General features: G+C 38.6%; 1 long non-coding RNA gene across 1 annotated transcript in view; it reads left to right on the forward strand.

Moving 5' to 3' along the window:
• The first annotated feature begins 2,357 nt into the window (after positions 1-2,357).
• The window catches only part of LOC119147213, a 28,013-nt gene continuing 9,780 nt past the window's right edge, over positions 2,358-20,590 (forward strand). The window contains exons 1-2 of the long non-coding RNA XR_005103973.1: positions 2,358-2,472; positions 18,768-18,849. This is a non-coding gene — a long non-coding RNA (uncharacterized LOC119147213). The remainder of the gene's footprint in view (positions 2,473-18,767; positions 18,850-20,590) is intronic.

Genomic DNA, 20,590 nt, shown 5'->3' on the forward strand with positions numbered 1-20,590 from the left:
TATGAAGTAAATAACATCTTTTATGACATTATCACTATCCTTGCAACAAAAGCTTTAATCAACTTTTATTAATTAAGCAAGGGACTAAATTTTCTGCCTAGTAACATTACTTCAAAGTCTGTGACCAAAAAACCCATGATGACTTAAAAGATCAGAGTAAAAGCTATTAACTAACAAATACCATTTAAAATTTCCATAGGAAGCCTCTTATGGTAGGAAGTGCAAGACTCATTTTGCTGTTGCTGGAGTTTCTGCTTTTTTTGTCCAGGGCTGATTTTTAAATCTTAGCACGTCTGGTCATGAGGGACATATCTTAGTGGAGACAAACTAGAAAGGTTTTGGAATTGAATGCTATACATTGGACGCATGCTGAGGATGGTAGCTGATGCCCAGATGAATTTCAATAAACCTTCCTATGAGACAAGCTTTCCTAGATACTAACATCACTCATAGCCTGGGTTCTTCCTTACAGATAGTTAATTGATCAGGCTTGCATAGAATGATATGCTTGATAGCGATCCTCCAACTTACTATTTCAAGCAGGTTTAAGAGTAAGCGGTATTCGATGACACATTTAAGTAAATTCAAATAGTTTTTACATACTTGATCTCTAAATAATTAAGTACTTTTTAATCACTTCTTTCACATATCATAAATCAATGTCCTGATTACTAAAATGTCTGATCTGGGTATTTTCTGCACCTTTAAAATTTCTTAATGGACACAATGAGACAACTGACAGAGCCAACCAGATTTTGAGTTTGAGTGTGTTGATCACCATTGTCTACTTGAAACGCAGTACTTAAAGCTGTTGAAGTTCTTGTTTGGTTACTTACAGACTAGAACCTTCATACCAAAGGTTATCATTATAGATGTAGTACAAAACATCTCTACCCTTAGTTAGCTCTATTATAACAATCAATAAATAAACTGGATATGCTAATCTTCTCATTATTTGTTATTCATCTTATGCCAGCTATGTCTTTATATGGGAATACTCAACTTTAATGGCTCTCCAGCATTTTGTCACATGGGATTTAGCCTCACATTTTATTTGTGCCATAGGCAATTCAAAATACGTCCTTTCCCCCAGACAGTCTAGCCGGAATTGGTTCTATAGCTTTATATCCCCTCTTTAAATTCACTCTACCTGACATTTCATTGTCGTTTACTATAGCTACCACAGGAAAATACCCTCCCTGGAACATGCTCTGAAATGTATATTATTTTATACCTTTTCATTAAAAACTGATGGTAGATCTAGTGTAACATGGTATCCAGCCATAACATATGCACCACGGTAGTCATTTGTATTCCAAAAATATCCAGCAATATTACATTTTTCAATAGAGACATTCCAAAGCTAGAAGACATACTCTGTTAAACTACCTGATCAGCTCTTTCTCTTCTGAGATAAAAAGCTGTGTTCCCTTAGTGTGCAGAATCTCCTGTGAATGAAATCCAAATCTAACTGATCCTCTTCTGATTCTGGGCACATGAGTTAAAAGGAAATCTTCACAACTGTCTCTAGTCTGCTTTGACCCCATCCTGAGCCCCAGTCTTATAGATACTGGGACACACACAGGTGGAGATAACAAATCCTGATCCACTGACACTAATGTTAAGATTCACTTTTTCACAGGATCACAATCTGTAATATGGAGGTTCTGCAGGACAGAAAGTAATTTTGCTAGGATATTGTTCTTTCAAAGTACTTCTGCATCTTTCTCAATTGACTTCTCACTCTCAGGAGGGCATCCCACTACCTCAACTTGACTCCATGCCTGTTCTATTTTAACCTCCCTTCTTTAGGGTATTCTATATCGTACTGAATTACCTTGATCTGCAAAAATTTTGTAATGAAGACAGGCTTACAACAGACAAAAAGAACCTGTACTGCACAAAGCTACCTAATCCTACGTCTTCCCACACAATGTACCGTCACCTCTGCCACAAACAGTCAGGCTCCCTCCTTTCAGGTCGTTTGTATCTCACCACCATTTGCTTTGTGGCTGACCGAATTTAGCTGTCTGAAACTACCATGTTTGAAAAATTGGCTCCAGAAAGAAAACATTTCAGTACACGGTAATGTTTTGAATTTCATTTTGGTCCATTAAAATGGTTAGAAAAGGGACATTTAAAATATCATTAATGAAATCACAGATACGCCATACAAAAAGTAAAATGAACCCCCTTAATTAGATATTAGATTAACAACTCTTAATAAACTTATATAAAGTTAGTCAATCAATGCTATTCTCTCCCAGTATCCCCAGAGCAATTAAAATTCAGTGCTCAGTAAGATCCATTTAATGATTTGGTAAGGTCTCTTTTGGAACCACATGCACAGTGTTAGTGTCAGAACATTCTATGTACGTTATACAGGATGCCTACTACAGCAGGTTTGTGGGTCCTTCAAACCAAATGGCTCACCAAGAGACCCACCAATTAATTCTCAGATGTTAATAGGAGGTAAGTCCAATGGTTTTGAGATCACTTTTTATAAATGACATCATGTGAACAAGATCATTAGAATATTCCTCAACTGTACGATCAGTCTGATGGTATGGATGTTGTGAGAAGTGTGGTTGTGAAAGCTAAAATAAGAATGGCTTTTCTTTGCATGCAGATACATTCTCAGAGGTCACAGGACTGCAACATGTTATTTTTCAATTCTTTACTGAAAGAGGATGGAATAATTCACAAACATGCTTATTTTATCTGTCCCTCCAGCAGCTGCTGTATGTGTACAGCAATTACTTTTCAATATTAAAGTGCTTACAGCAGAATTCATCAGTACACATTGGTCCTTTTTAAAGCAGGTTTGAAGATAAAAAGTTCTTGAAATGGATGGAAAGGAATAATTAAAAACAAACCTAAAGTAGTTTTAGAAAAATAATTTTTAACAACTTTATTCTTGACAGGATACATACTTGCATATAGTCATTTGCTGTGACTGGATGACTGATTATATTTTGTAATTTTGTTTATATTCATTTACTTCCTATTATAAGAAGTACTTGGCAATTATTTTTAAAAAAAAAAAAAAGTAGGCTTTATGTGAAAACATCTTATCTGTCAGTTCAGCTCACAGGAAGCCTGTTAAGTTCTATGGTGGTCTGTGATGAAGGAACACATTTTTAACAGCCCAAAGTCAAAAGATGTTACGGCAAAGGAAGACTGAACCTAGACTTTAAAATCTGTTCTTCCCTCTCAAGAGGCCAGAACTACCAGGAAATTTGCTCCCTAACAAAATAATTTGAAAAACAGTGAAGCACTTGACAGTCAAAATCATACTTGAATCTGCCATTGGGAAAGATGCTGGATGCATAATTAGTATTGTCCATGCCCCAGCACCACTGCATCACCTTCATTTCAGTTGTAGGGAAGGAAGGGTGCCATGGTTATGAAGAACATTTATTTACCACTGAAAATGATGACTCTGAACTGAAAAATCAAGGTAGGAACTTACAGATACTTCAACTCCCTCCATAGTAATATAGAGCTGTTTGGTTTTAGGGTTGTTGTTGGGGTTCTGTTTTCTCTTTAAGCAGTGTAGTGGATGTTACCTGAAGGCTTTCTACAGCTCTGAAGGTCTGCCTTATTAAAGAGTGAGGTCTGTGGAGAACACATTGCATCCCAGAATCTAATGGCTTCTAGATCCAAGGGAAGAAAGAGTCATTGGCTATTTCCTATCAATAAATCATGCTGAAATATTTCAGCATTTAGTCTAAGCTCAAAAGATAAACACAAATGGTGATTTGCTGATGCCTGACCCAAGACTCAAGCCACAGAAAGTAATTGAGAACTTTTGGTTCTGCAAAATGAGCTGGAAAAATTATCTAGATAACCACACATAATCATTTTGTGCTTTGTCAGGCTCATTTGAATAGTACTTTCATAAAATCAGCAATTTCCAAAGGACTGGTTGTCTTAGTCTAGAATTAACTGAAAAATTACTTTAGTCTAATGCCTATAGCTTAATTTAAGTAGGAATGCACTTCAGGTCTATCAGTTGAGAAAAGAGAACATAAAGCAGGTGCAAAAGTATTAGACAGTGAGTCTATAGCAAATTGATTCACAGTTTTGAAACCACAGGAAAACCGTCCCTTTTGTAAACAGATACGCCATCCAAACTGTCACCAAAGAAGACATTTTAAAGAGCAAAGATCTAAGATTGCTGTGCACACAGCTAGAATTCCTTCATCAGAGCAGCAATATAAAACCCAGTATATTGTAGTTTGAATGTGCACAGTCACAAAAAACAAACCACAGCCCAGAGATAATTTCCATTACATTCAAATCACTCTAACAGAGATATAAATTAAAACACATTTTGGAAGCTCCCAGAAATGATAGAACCTTTTCCTCCCTGTCTCACATAAAAGTGCAGTCAAACTCTGCTATGAATCTTTATATTTTTCCTATACTTAGTTGAGTTCCTCTACTCAAAAAAAGATGGCCATTTAACTTCAGAAAAGATCCCACCATTTGTCCCTTCTATTTAAAATAAATGTTTTAGGACAAGGACGTTTTTCTCTGGTCTGTGAACAGTGCCTAGCATAACAGACTCAAGATCTCCACTGAGATCATGAAAGTATTAGGTAAGAAATGCTAACACCACATTGAGTGGGTTAGTGCACAAGCCATACAGGCAATAATAGTTTATATGACCTTCTCTTCTGCTGATACTGTTAGCTCAGTTCTTGCCCTTCTCTTTCCTGTAGGGAACTTCAGAAGCTATTCATCTCCAACAACTTAAAAAACCTTGAGCTTCACTCAAATGCATCAGGGGATCTGTGAAAGTTTGCCACAGATTATGTGTCGATGTAGGCACCGTTACTTCGAGGGTACATTATTGATAAAAGCTAAATATTTCATCTTCGCTGTCTCTAAACAAAACTGCCATTTACTTAACATGAGACTGAAAATTCAACCTTTTCAATATTATAACAAGGAAACATGCTCGTAGTGCCTCTCATGAAGAAAACAGACACCATGGCTCCTCTGCAGCTGCAGCAAAGTCACAGTGTTCGCTCAGAAAGGGCTCTGGAAATCCAGAGGGGTGCCCAGCAGCTCTGCCTTGCATCACGCTCAGCACACTGTCTGGGGTACACCCAAGCTGGAGGAGGAACAGCTTCAGTTCTACATTTCTATCACTTATAGGTTAAGTCCAACCCATCCTATTAGCCGCATGCAGGTGTTTCTGAGTGTGTTTGTGCTTTAATTATTCATAACATCAGCTTCATATTTTATGGATTATTCTGCATCAGTTCTGGTACTTGCCTCATGCATTATACATGCACCTGAATCTGTTCTGATGGTAGGCATAAAAGACACAAAACATGGCTCTCACCTGTATGCTTCTGAATGGAAAAGAGCATTTCTGACCCTAAGCCTGAATTGCATCCCAAATGTGTCCTCCTTTGTCCCATAACTGCACATCCTCCAATGAACAAAATGCAGATTATTTTTTTCTTTTCTCCCTCACACCAGACAACCCTAATTTTAGTCTTTGGTTAATGTCAGCTTATAATGAAACTATTTCCCTTATAAAATGCACTTTTTTTCTGAGTGCTGGTTCAGAAGTACTATCTGCTAAAAATCCTAACAAAGACCTTCTTAAAAATAATATATCTGAATGAACCAAAGGCATCAAGTTGAAAGCCTCAAAACACAGGCATAGTACATCGCTGTTTTACCCTAACAAGCGTCAGGGAAGACAAGGGGATGCACTGGTTTGATCATGCTAATACAGCTTACTGTTTAAAAGATGTGACAAATTATTCATAAGTTGGAGTAGAAATGCAAGTGAAAGTTATTGGGTTGTTTGGGTTTTTTGTTGGTTTTTTTTTTTTAATTGCTAACTGTTTTATTGTGCCTCGTTACTAATGCTACATTCCTTTTTCAATGTAACTAAACAACAGACCTTCTTTCCCACAGGGCCCTAAATTTTCAAAAATCCAAGACATTTTTCAAAGTCATCTTAGCCAAGGAGGAAAATATTTTATGGCACAAGTAATACTCAGGTTGGATGGAGGAGACACTGGAGCAGAAGGACATGGGCTGGCAGCTCAGGCTGGTGCCCAGGGAAGGGCCATGCCACCGCCTCTCACCTGGCTCCAGGGAATGGCTCTAACCTCCCCCAGCCACACAGGAGGTCCTTTTCTTTTTCATTGAGAGCTAACTTTCCAGTAAATTTGCCAAGACAGCTTTAGCAAAGGACAACCCAGGAAAGAGTTCTTCAATCACACAGAAATATTTTAAGAAAAACATAGCAAAATTATGTAAATAGATTTAAATAGCAGCCTCCTGCATTCTTGGGAATTGTTTTGCCTCCTACACCCAGAGCATGAGTTCTGAGCATGGAGAAGAGTCTGATGTTAATTATAACGAATCGACACCATCCCTTGATCCAAGCAGACACTAATCAGCATCCTGCATTCAAAATACTATGGGCATTCAACACAGAGAGCACACTGTTTGATTTGGGGTGTTATTCTTCCCCCTTGCCTTCAGCAGGACTGTTAGCTGCCTGCAGTGAGGTGCCTGATGGGTTTTCTCCACTATCCTGGCTGGTGTCCAGAGACTTTGAAAAGAATATAACTGTTGTATGTGTCTGCAAACCAGAAAGAAATTATGTCACCCAGCAAATTTCAGATGTTATTTTTAATCCAGTTTAAATAAACTAAAACTACTTTACCTGCCTTCTCTACTCATACGCTTCCCTATTTGTCAGGTTGAAATGAACCTGGTTTCATTATGTTTTGATGATGACCGATGATGATGAAACATGGTTTCATCAAATGATCATTTTTTTTCCCAAATCACACTTAGGAGACAAAAAAAAAAAATAAAAAATCTGTGCTTTTACTCATAGCAGACTTGACTGAATACCCTCCTTTATCCCCTTGCCAGAGCACAGCTGTGTGCTGTCACCCTTCCGTTAGCTAATGTGCACAGTCTTGCTCGAAAGGTACCGGTCTCCACCAAAGACAGCAGCTCTTTTATCTGCACAGCCACAGCTCGAGCTCACTGTCAGCAACACCACAAGACACAGCCCGGTTTTCAAGCCTTCTGAGGCAACGGTGGTCTTCTCTTACTTAACCTTTTTTTTTCCATTCCTGTGTTCTGCAGTGTTCAAATATCTCCCCCCCCCCCCAGTTTTGAGCTGCCAATTCCTATTTTTAGCTGTAATCTTCCCTTCTATCACTTTGCACTGTGCTTTGTCAGGCTTCTTAACATTCACCAACCCAGCCAACTTTGTGTCTAACCCACCCCCACCCCCCAATGGCCACTGTACTCTCATTAGACAACCTCACCATGTGGAGGAGGTCCACTGCACAGACAATTTGATACAGACTTCATCATTTTGGCAGGCCTGTTTTAAAACACATCCATACCTTTTCAGCAGAAGTTTTAGAAGAACTGGGGAGATCTGTGCATAAACCCAAAGGTAAATACATTTGTATTTTGCATGGTAAGTTTTGATACTTGTTTGCAAGTAGGGAAAGGTTTCTAAGCAGAGAGTTTTAGGGAGAACACGACCTCTTCTAGATGGCGAAATCTAGGATCCTTCCAAATAAACCTTCTCCAGAGTGTATGAATTGGATATTTTCTCCTCAAATTTTCTAATGGCTGAGAAAAGCGCTATGTGCCAGCAGATAACTGAGAATTACATTGACAAAAATAACACCTAAGGAAACAACTTATGCTGTTTCATCTTTTAAATCCAAACAGTTCCCATAACACACAGATACAGAAGTAAGACTTGTGAAAAACAAGCATTTTTCTTTTGAGAAGTTCATCTCACCCAGTGATTGTTTATGGCCAGGCTCAGCAGAGTACTTGCATACACAAGCTTCTTAATTATTCAGCAACATTTTCATAAGTTGTCTTTTAACTCCTGCTAACCTGTCCAGGAGAAACTCTTCAATAAAAAGGAGGTAGTTAAGGAAAGGTACCTGTGACTCACCCATCACTTTAAAAGGGCCATATTGATTTTCTTTTAGCAAAGCTAACATGCAGGAAAAACTTGCGCTTGACTTACTTCTTTTCTACAACCATCCTCTTTCCTCAGTCCCTCATTAGAGGGTAAATCTTCATTTATATAATTGTGAGGTAACAATGGTATCTGCAGCACCAATTATGACATTTAAATTAACTGGCCAAATCTTCCCAATCCTGTTTTTAACCTAATTAGTATATTTTGAGGTTTGAGCTGTATACTCATTACCATAGAAATGTGTCTATACAGTGAACTTCCAAAGTGTGTTGAAGTGAATGCAAAGACTGTCATAGAGCTCAGTAATTTAGAGTAGATACTTTACATCTTGTATCAGAAGTATCAGGCACCTACCTTTCCACATAACATGAACTCGTCCTCAGCCCTTCTGTCCAACTAAGATATGGCGAGGAGTAAATATCCTACATTTAAATTTGTAGAGCACTTTATCTCTAAAATGCTTTGCAGGCATTAACCGCATAATCATTAAATATTGATATTTGCATGATTAATGCTTTGTTGTTACATTATATGAGAAGAAAGATACAAATGTTGGGAGAAGTAATCTGCCTTGGAAGCAAGCCATGAATTTGTGCATAGTAACTGTAAAACTTGTGTTTCAGATATTCTCCTATTAAAATTCTGGCTGTTTTAGAAATAGACCTGTGGATGTAGTGATCCTGGTGCAATATCCTCAATTGCATTTCATCCTGTATCAATATTTTCGCTGAAATTAAAGCATTATGCCTAGGAAGGACTATTTCCCACAAGAAGCATTCTTTGAGGATTTATGCAGCACTAAGTCTGATGGATGCCAGGTCAGCATCCTGGTTTGAGGATTTTATGGCCCCCATCTGCAACACATCTGTAATGTTTCCTTTTGTGGACAGTAAAGGGAAAGGAGAACAACTGCTAACGAGATATTTTCCTTCTCTCTGAGTTTAGTCATTTCTTGCACGATCTATTTTGTGATGTTAGACAGATTTTTTTTTTTTTGTCCATGGCTTACAGAGGGGAAAAAATATACATATCAAAAATATTCTGTTTGACTAATAAGTTCTTCTTTGTTGCTTAAAAAAAGACACCACTTAGCTGCACCAAGTAGGCAAAGTGTAAAGAGCAGATTCAGGTTTATAATTTAGTACAACTTTGACAGAGTTATACTAATTTACCACAACTGAGGATAGAATCCCAGAGGGTCTCCTTGTTATTTATTTCTTTATTACACATTTTGGCTAGGGCAGAAGTTCCTGCTTTTTATTAATACAGTCCCTGCAAGAGTTACACAGAGCTAACAAATGAAACCCAAGAAGATTCTTTCCAATCTAGTTGACCTGCTTTATCCAGCTTCTTTCCTCTCCTCCTAATATTCCTCCTAAGAATCAGCATATGAAGAGCCCATTTCAGCTAATCACCACTTGAAGAGAAGCAATTGACAAGATTTTTTTTTTTAATTTAGTTTTTTAAAACTCCTTGGAAAAATCATTAATTGTGAAATACAAGTAATTGTGCTGGTATTTTTAATACTTGGCAAGAAAGAAAATTGTTCCCTCTTCTTCTCAATGACTTTATAATAGATTTTGAAACTAGCAAGAACTGCAGAATACGGGAAAGTGAAGAAAAAATACAAATGTAAAGATTATTTAGGCACCAGGTCATTGGATGTTCCTATCAGAAGTGACTAGGACTTCTTGCTACACTTAATCTGGAGATAGCTTGCTGCCTTACCCAACCCAGAGATTGCTCTCCTCTGGGGAAGCTCAAAGGTGTCTGGCTTAGCTCTGGGGCTGTGCAAATGGCAAGCCACAGTTCTCAGGAGCCCTGTTGCATGAGAAATCCTTGTCACAACACAATAAATACAGCATTTACATTTTTTCTAAAATGAACTCCCATGCTTTGTTTTTATGCATCATCCCTAAGCATACCCTCCAAATTCTGGATTGAGGTAAATAGACACGTTTTTATGATAACAATAAACCATAAAAACATGGCACAGCTAGTAGAGGACTAGACACAGCCAATAAAATAATCCAGGAGAAGGATGGTAGCCAAGGTATACTGACTGCGACATATTAGCTAACATTACAAGTAAGCTCAGGAGGTGTGGGTTAGGTGAGTGGGCCGTGGGGTGGGCTGAGCACTGGCTGAATGGCAGAGCTCAGAGGGCTGTGATCAGCGGCGCAGGGTCTGGCTGGAGGCCTGTAGCGCGTGGTGTTCCCCAGGGGTCAGTCCCGGGCCCAATCCTGTTCAACACACTCATCAGTGACCTGGAGGAAGGACCGGGTGTACCCTCGGCAAGTTTGAAATTCTGTGCAACCTGCGGTAGGAGACCCTGCTCTAGCGGGGGGTTGGACTGGATGATCTCCCAAGGTCCCGTCCACCCCTGACCATTCTGTGATTCTGTGATATTGTTCTTTAAATACCCTCTGATGTAAAGTTTTTAATCTTTTTTCCTCTTCCTCTTAGCTTTGGGTATGCAGGATGGCAAGTGGCTTATGAGCAAACTACAAGCTTCCACGCACTGCTGGAGAGGTTTTAGCTGGTGTAACTAACAGGGGTTTAAAGAGCAATAACAAAGTATCTGCTCTGTGCTGTAAGGAGGTGCAGTAAACATGCCTGGCAAGCTGAAAGTCCAGTGAGTAACTTTCCTGTTTCCCCAAGCACTATAAAGTAGAAACTAGTGTTTAAGATTTATTTCAAGTCAGAATAGAAACGTTGCTCATCCACACCAAGCAGTTGAACAGAATGAATTTGGGATTACGTTGGAAGAGCAATCCAGATACATAATATTCTTTGAGACACACAACAAATTAATAGCCTGTCTCCACTGACTCTTAGGTCAATGCAGGCTGTTGAATGCATTCTCTCTACTTGTGTCTTTTCAGGGCAGCAGAAAACTTGCAATGATTTATATATATATATATATTTCTGTATTATTTTTAAGTAACACACAGGTTTTTCAGTCTCCACCATCATACATGGAAACCTTACTCTGAACAAAGGCTATTATCTGCACCAGCTCTGCCAGCATGATTTGGTCCTGTGATGACACCCGATGGGAACTGGCCTAGATTGTATTTACAAACACTCATAACAGTTTTGCATTTGATAAGGAGATTTCTAAATGCAAACCAACATCCCAATAGTGACAAGCTAGTTATATACCCAGGGCATTCTGAAGGACACGGAGCAATACTTCTCTACCGTGCAACCACCAGCAGCACCGTTCAAACAACTATCATTATCATTCTTATTCAGAGCCACAGCATCAATTTCCGAATAAAACATAAGCCATTATAGCTTGCTACAATCTTGGCACGACTAGATTGTGCTGATGTTATTTTTGGCATGATAACGAGGGCCAAGGACAGCTGTAGCACAATCCTGATATTGCTGATATTGGTGACAGGACACTAATCTGCTGGAATGTGAGATGGAAGCAGCCTTTGCTACCCACAAGCAAAAAGAACATAAAGGCCCATCCTATTGTATATTTGGGGTGGGGAGGTGGGGGTGGGTGTTGGCAGGACCAGTGTAATCAAATATGTATATTATACTGTAACAGTTTAACAAAAATACAGGATTTCTAAGAATCGCCTTAGAAGGCTTATGCCAGACTCTTGTAGATGCTCCTGGGAGAAAGACTAGTCAGCAGCACGCTCACACTGACACACTGTAAAGCGCTGCAGCCAGCAAAGGGTTAGTAAGACCCTGTTCACCATACGTTCAGGTTGAAATAGCCTGTAAAAGGAACGGGAATCTGTGTTTTATGGGAAATTGTACTCTGCAAAGCCGAGGTGACAGCAATGCTAGACAAACGTGTATATTCTTTAACCTTCTGTGGGAACTGCAGCTTGAAGCACCATTTCTCTGCCCAGAGAGAAGTGCAAGAGAAGCAAGTACCAGTTTGTTGAACCTTGGTGTTGAAAGATTCCTTTATGCCCCCCTAGAAGGCATTTTCTCAGAACCCTACACAGGTCAAGGCTGCTGAACATATTTTTCTAATCCATCCCTGGTATATAAATTATGTAAATCATCCCTAGAGCTCATAGAATTAAGACTACAATAGATGGTAGGACAAAAATGCCAGTAACACCGCATTAGCTACACAAGGAATAGTGTCTAAAATATGCCTTATATTAATAGCAATAAGCTCTCCTTAAAATCGAGTTCTAACCTTTCAGAGGCTTGATTTGATCTACAGCAATTAGTATTCATTCATTAAAATTCATTATTTACAAATATGCATGTTATGAAAGCAAGAAAGTTGTGCACATAAACCAGAATAAAATATTTTATTTTGCATTGCATTAGTTATCTGTGTTTGACTTTATATTACAACTTTATTCTGTTATCCTGTTTAAGCGTAGTGTTAACATAATTTTTGCAGCACACCATATAATCAGACATCACAGCTGTGGGAATCTGTTACATTGCTACAGATTTACCCTGTGGCTCTCCACAAAGACTTGGGAGTGTAATGCCAGGATTTGTTCTACCCAGCCACTCTGACAAAAATGATACTCCTGTGACATGCAAACCTAATAAAGAGATTTTAGTAAAAAGATTATTTATTTATGTATTTATTTTGACTTGGATCAAAACATTGCTTTGGGACCCAAATATTTTTAACAATTATTTTAAATCTGGACATGACTTTTAGGCTTTGTTATGAAGAAATGAAACCTGGATAGTAACTTTTACATTTTGATATCTCAAAAAAGCCCTCAACCACAATTTCCCTAGAGAAATATTGGTTGGAGGAAAAATATCCTAATTTCCCTAAAATTATTAAGAACAATTGACATTTTTACTATCTCCAGTGATTATGTAAAATTTTTTAAATCAAGTTTTATCTGGTTGCAACAGTTTGGGTGTTTTATTTACTCTCTAAACAGCATTTTAAACTGTATTCCATGTTCTATCATCCTTTTAGAATTTATAGAATTTTAAACACTATTTAAAAAAAATATATTCACAGCTTCTTTATATTTGACCTCTACTATAGTGTTTACTGCTTGCTGAAAATAAAAAAGTAACATCAAATAAAGGTGAGCTAAACCACTAATATTTAACGTTTCTCATAAGCCAGCTTGAGATGAACACCTCCTACTGCAGGCAGGGTAAACCAGTACATCATTGGGACCTCGTTTTGAAGAATTTTGGTGTTTAATCTTTAAATTTCTTTAATTTAATTATCTTTAAATGTTTATATGTGCCAAAGCAATTATCCTATCAAATGAAGGTGCTTTCACACAGCTCAAGTATAAGTAACAGTGGTAGGCTTTTCATATTTTTATACAGTTGGAATAATTTATTTTAGTAGCTATTCAACAGGAAAGAAACACTTCATGCTGCCATTTCCAACATCCTTAAAGTATTATTTTTAAAACCACCTAAAGAACTCAAAAGCGGGGGCACAATTCTCTGTTGATTACATTTTATGAGTTGTTATAAATTTTTTATAGAAAGGAATTGCTTGCTATTAAATACTCCAGGGTTTTAAAATTATTTCTATAGAGCTATTTTTAATTTATACACACACACACACACACAAAAATAGCTACATTAAAGGACGCAGCAAAGTCACCCAACTGAAAGTTAGCACATGCCAGAATTAGAGAGGCCCAAGAAATTTTCCCTCTATCTGTTTCTGTGTGCAACTCCTCTACTCCAAGTAGCACTGCAAACACGGGATGCCGTTGTGGGGTTAGAGACTGATTCTGAAATGTTTGATTGATTCTGAAATTCAGGTTCAGTGGGCAACCATAGATCTAGCCATTTCTAACTTCTGAGGATATGACGACAAATCCATTGGCTCTCAATTTACACTACAGGGTGGGGGTGGGGATGGGGGGTGGTTAAGTGAGAAATTAACAAACAGTCAGATCATAGTATTACAATTATATTTCCTCAGCCATTTCCTCCAGTTCAGCTGTCCCCACTGTCACTGGAGGATCTCGCAGGTGTCAGACCGGTGGGACCATGTACACTGGGCAGAAGCATACGGCTGGGACAAGAGTCCAGCAGCTCCCCTCAGACTGGCATTGCCTTGCCGGGGCTGTGCTGCATGCTTTACGTAGCGTGCATTGTTACTGGGCCACTTCGGCTAAATTAAGTTTTAGCTCTTCAGAGCGTTTCACATTCATATATTTAAATTAGACTAGATACCATAATTTTCTTGGGGAATACAGGAATGTGGAAGAGAAACAGCAACTTGTAATAGCTTATAACCCAGTTAACTGGAATACACAGGAGAAGGAACTGTGGCTTTTCTGTAAACCCAGGGGCTTCCAGTTAAATATCAAACACCTTCTATGAAAGTCAAAGACTTTAGACATAGTTTATAAAAATTCTACAGAGTGGTCTCTACTGGAAAAGGGCTGGACAACCTCTGTCAGCAGGACGTTTTATGCAGGTATTAACTCCGAAAAACTTCTGAGCAAGTTTCTACATGCCACACCAACTGTTCCATGCTCTTGCAGAAGGAACAAAAAAGTCTGGACTGTGAAAATCAACTACATGAGAACCATCTCCAGCTGAATTCCTCTGCATGCAGAGCATGCCAAGACCTGGCACGACAGAGAGGTCATGATTATCATGTGCCATGACTGCAGCTGATGTGCTCCACACCAAGGAAGAGCACAGTGCAGCCAGGAGAAAAGAGAAGTCAGACCCTGATCATTATGAATAGGGGCATGTATAAGATTAAGATGCATTAAAAAAATAGCCTTCTTCCTCCATCTTTCCTTCTTTTGCCTTTGCTGTTCTAATTTATGATGTTCTGCAAAAGACAAAAGCACAGAACTCAGTACACTGGCACCACGCCTAGAAAGGTGACATATTGCACATATATTTTTCATACGTTTTCAAAAATATCCGTGTGATGGGGTTTTTGCATGAATAACTACGTGTTTGGCAGAGCAACACCCTTCCCTTTATCCTGGGCAACTACACAAGGACATTCTGCTTTCAGTTTCTGCTGAAACTTCCCACAGAAAGAGACTCTAGAAAAGCATCCCTTGCTCAGAGCAGCTCCGAACTATTCTTGTAACTGTCAGCAAGAGCTTGAAGAGAAGCGGTGGGAATGTGTTGCTTTATAATAGATTGGGACCAGATACGAAGCAAAAAGCAAGTACAGATTCCAGGGTATGGCTCAAATCACAGACAGAGCCATCAAACAATGCAGTCCATGGATACAGAGTTCTTTATCTGAGAATTAATTTATCCTTATTCCTAACCTGCCTTGATAAGTTTGCATTAAAAAAAAAAAAAAAAAAAAGGCCTTTCTTGAATAATAGATGCCTCCAATCTCTATCCCCCAGATACAATATTTTTAAACAAGTGAAGTAAAATCCACCTGGACTTGAACTCGTAACATGAATCTAACTTTAAAATGCGTCTGTGCAATCTTTTTCACAGCTCTGTATTTGTCCTATCTGCACTCAAGTTGTCTGAACACCTGCCAGGCTTCATTCAAAGGCGTGCTTCAGGGCAGCTTTGTGAGCTTGTTCCGGTGTGGTGCTGAGAGGTCACTGCATCCTCATGGAACTCCCCCTCCGAGCTGGCCAGGATACAGCGGGTCTCTGCAAGATGCTGCAGACAGGCTGAACCCTCATCACACAGATGCTTGGTTAACGACTCATGGGAAGGTGTGAAAAGCTCATTTATTCAACACAGTAATTCAGACCTTAGATTTTAACCTGTCATTTTGATGTAGTGTGTACAAAAAGTAAGTAAAAAAGTCCAGGACTGGACACAGGCATTCAGAAAACTCTAAGACTCAAGTTTCTGTTCTTTAAAAAGTCTGAAAACACATTCTCCTGGAAGCAGGTTGTCTAAAGATTTCTTTTTTCAGTCCTCCTTCAGTTCACACTTCAGATGCTAAAGATCTATATATATCCCTCTATGTTTTGTTTAAGAGCCAAGATTGATATTGTTAAGGATATTGCCCTCTAATCTGATGGTGAAACTGAAAGCTGCCACTAAGGTGCCTGAAGCAGAAAACAAAATTAGTGTTGTAGTAGATTTCGTGAAGCCTTAGTGGAGTAAAGATTTAAGTCCATGTAATGCCACTGGCTTTTTCCCCAGTGCCCAGGATTTTTTTCCATAAATGCATTAGATTTGAAAATTCTTGTATTAAACTATTAAGAACTAGTGCAGTTTCCTTGTCAATGTTTAGCTTTATGAGCCAAGTTGTAGTTCAACCACAGCGCAATACCTGCAGGTAGAAGACATAGCAGACATAAAAATACTGCTTGTGTCTCTTCTGCTATCCAATAAGACATTTTTTCCTGCTAATCATTGGAATTATTCTTCAAATTCAGCCTAGAAGCCTGTACCTCCAGATTTTTGTGGGTGTGCAAATCCCTTTTCATTGATTACAGATATTCCTACCAGGGTCAGCTAGTTTTGGACCACACAGTACAGACCTCAGCAGATACAGCCTGAAGCAAGTGAAAGACAGTCAGTGACTTTTAGCAGCTCTGGATTGTACCATTCACAAGCAATAAGGAAGAAGAAAGGTGCAGGACAGTGATCTGCAAGGTTTGAATGCTCCTATAGCTTGAGCACCAGCAGAGACAGCTCAGCATACACTCCTGAAGCTCCAAACCCCATCACTCTTTCCATCCTAGAACCAGGTATTCACCCCCAAGTTCTGCTTATCCCACTAGACAGTTCCGTCCCAGGCAAGGAGACCAATTCGAACAGCAGGTGCTCAACATGTTTTCAGGAGAAAGTACCTGCCTGGTTTTCTTCCCCTTCAGAGCCCCCTGTATAGACCCGGGAAGGAGACTAAGGAGCAGGAGGGTTTTAGTTTCAGAGATGCACAGAGATAAAGCAAAGGTAATGTTTCCTTCCCATGTGAAGATGCTTCACATTTTCACATTTGCTCATACTGAATTTCACCTGCCATTTTATTGCCCAGTCAGTTTAATTTGCTTTAACCTCATAAGCCAGGTCCTGTATACCAGAATCTGTACACCTGTTATAATTCTTGGTATGATGCTGGATAACTTAAGCCTGAGGGGAAAAATAAAAACAATTTTTTTAAAGTGTCTCTTTTCCAAGACAGCTTTTCCAAAGCACACATGAGAATGATGGATAATATATAGGCTAATCTAAACCTGCTGTATCCAGTATCAAGGTCAAAGTGCTAAGGAACCAGCCCACAGCAAAAAATACTGCTCTGAGTTTTATTTACTGTGACATCATAGTTACTCTATCAGTTATATCTTGCTATACATATTTACTGTGCAGTTTTTCTATTGTTTTGTTTAATCTTCTGCATACTGATAGCTGTTTCCATAGCCATTAAAGGTCAATATTAATTTTAAAAGCAATATTATATGAAACCACGCACACAACATGAAGTAAATATATTATGTCACCCATACAGCTCTGGATTTTAAACTCTTGGTAACAAAACCAATTTATTCTTTTCCCCTTAAACCAGCACCTTTGGGGTCGCTATAGCAATCACGTTTTTTTGGTGGTGTTTTTGCTTTCTGTTGCAGCACTGACAAAGCCAGGGAAGTGCATAATAATGAAAAATATAAGTTAGGGCAAATATCACTTTCTTATTTTCTTTGGCATGCATCTCTTTTGGAATGAGTCTGTATTGTAGAGTTTTCAGTCTATTTCAGCAGCATCATACAGGTCTCTGAACTCCCTGCCTTCCAGGAAGTAATTAATTTTCCTGAGTTGGCATGCAGGGGTTGTTAGAGGAACCCACCACACAGCAAACAGAAGAAGGAATATTATGTCAAACTAACAACAACAAAAAAAAAATCGATCACAACTTGTGTCTAAAGAAGACTAACTCAAGACCTGAAAGGCAGATTTCAGGTCTCTCTCTCTGTGTATATATATATGGATTGTTGGGCTTCTCTTCCCCTTGCTCAAAACACTGTATTAAAATAGCTACTTGCATGGACCAGCTGAAGCCAAATCAGCCAAACCAATTACTATTGAGTGAGGCAAGAGCCAGTCTTTGGTGAAGTATGAGAAAAATAGTGGAATAAGTGGACAGTGATGGGCAGAGAGCCAGCCTTAAGTTTTTTTGTTTGCGGCTTTTTTACTAGAGATGAGTGAAAACAGTCTCTGTTCATGGATTCACTACGAACACCATCTGGTCATGCAGGTTTTTGTATGTAATTAATTAAGCACCTTAGATCCATTGTATCTTCATCCGAGTGGTACACCACAATTTTAAAGGATCAGTACTATAATCACTGAGGAAATGAATATTTACACCTTCGTATTCAGTTTTACTTTTTACTTTCCAGCACTGATACTGCTAATCATATACATTTAGGTAGTTCACATTTGAAAAAAATGGCTTCAAAGATGAAACCACAGACTTGGAAAATCTTAAGAAAATAAAACAGAAATTCAGAAATGTCTTGTGCTGACAGGTGACTATTATTACTATTAATGAGAGAATGGGGGGGGAAAGTACATCCTATATCAGCCCTGGACTATATCTCTATTAGTCACCTTCTATAGTCCTAAAAGATTCAGGGCAGGATGCAGAGATACTGAGAGTCATATTGGTCATAAAAATGTGACAAAAATTAGTGCATCCACAGTAACTTCCTCAGTTCCCTGTGCCTATGACAGCACATCCACCTCTGAATATATGACACATGAGAAATCACAATAGATTAAGGTCACTAAAAACATGGGCAGAGTTGGTGATATCATCGGAGAAATGATAAGCTGGTTCTAACAAAAGCATTTCTCCCTTCACCTCTTGCAGCAAGCAGGATGCCTAATGGAGATGAAGATGACAATTGAGTGGGGAAGAACAAAAACCTCTATCAACAAGAGCAGAAGATCTGGTAAAGTTCAATTAGAATTTTTCAGTGATATGTCTTTGTTCCTGAGAAATTTTGCAATATCTGTCTTTCTATCTCAAGAGAGAACAACAAAGACACTAATTTTCCTGGTATATTAACAACAATTTTCATATCCGGCTTATTACCAGTGTTTGTTATTCTTATCTGGCTTGCACAATATAGGTTTATATACAAACAAATGTAAGGAGCAGCCACATTTTGTAGTAACTGGTTTGATGATCTTCACAGTTTGTTTTGTTTTTCTGTAAGGAGGAACATACGGCACTAAGAAAATAAGTGCACCATTAAAAACATCCTATGCATAATAAAAGCAGTGATTTTAACTCATTCTGACAATTGAAAATCCTATTAGATCATGTATAGCTGAAAATGCCCATTTCAAACAGTTCATTGTTCCAGAAGTAAATAAAGCAGCTTTCATTCTCCTCTCATGGCAATTTTCACAGATATAATTCTTCTTACTTAATTGAAGTTATTCCTGATTTATATTGATGCGAGTGCATGAGATGCTGGCTCTATTATACTTACAAGGCAAATTTCCTGACTGGGTGACACTCTACCATTACTGTTCACACTGAATACAGTGTATTAGTAACCTCGATGACTTCAATATATGATTGACTCATATTTCAAGTTTAAGATTCAAGTCTTAAAACTTCAAGCTTTTAAATGTCAAGAACAGCAACTGAATGCTGGGACAGAAATGTTTCAACAGATGCAAGATACATTTGAGATATATATATGTGTATATGTGCATATGTAAATTACATGCTAAGGCACCAACATACAGTTCTCCAAACTGCTCTGTTGTGTTCATTGGTCTTGCAGGTCTGGTAGAGCCCACTGTGAACTTTGATAAAGGGCTTCCGCATTTCCAGATCAGTGGAGACCTCTCTTCAAAACATGTGTTATCAGTTATAGGACTGAATCAAAGGTAGAAACAGAACCACCAAACAGATCTCCTGTCACAGCTTCTGTGACCACCTGGGGATTATCGCAAAACAAAACAAACAAACAAAAACCCACCACACACAAAAACCAAAAAGCGCCCAACTGTTGTGGGTTGTGGTTTTGGCTTTTTTTAAGACATATGGCACAGTATAAGAGTATACATTTCCCAGTGCAACGCGAAGCTCTCTGAATCATGCTTATGTTTTCCGTACAAAAAAAAATAAGAAAACAAAAAGCTGATTACGCCTCTGTCATCTATAGTCAAGTAAGCAAGTCCTCTGGTAAGAGATACCAGCTGCTCTAGATGTTTTGAACAAGATCTTCCTGAGAAGCAAAGAGGAAATGAGACAGGCCTTGGCTGTGAAGAGAGACACAGGGCTTTGAGTTGCAGGCTCTGTTGCTAAGAGGAACAAATGTTTCTTTCCATCATGCCAAGTATGAAAAAGTTTGAAAAAACCAGAAAAAATACAAAGCCCTAAAATACCCTATTTAAGCAGTTCAAAGAAATATTTCTATTAGTCTTAGATTTACGTTTCAGGATTTTGGGTTTAATTTAGGAACCTTACTGTCAGGTGAGTCTACAGCTCTAGAATAGGCCAAGACAAACCAGAGCCCTCCACAGAGGTAATGATGACACAATAATAGAGGGAGAGCAGGCTGGAGCATTACTGCGTTTCCCTTCCTCCTCTGGAACATTTCCATCAGGGAAACCTCATACTGCTTTTATGCTTTTATGCTTTTCATCTTTTGTAGGCAGAAAACCAGACACAGC

This window comes from Falco rusticolus, chromosome 4 (assembly GCF_015220075.1).
Source record: "Falco rusticolus isolate bFalRus1 chromosome 4, bFalRus1.pri, whole genome shotgun sequence".
NCBI classification, from domain to species: Eukaryota; Metazoa; Chordata; class Aves; order Falconiformes; family Falconidae; genus Falco; species Falco rusticolus.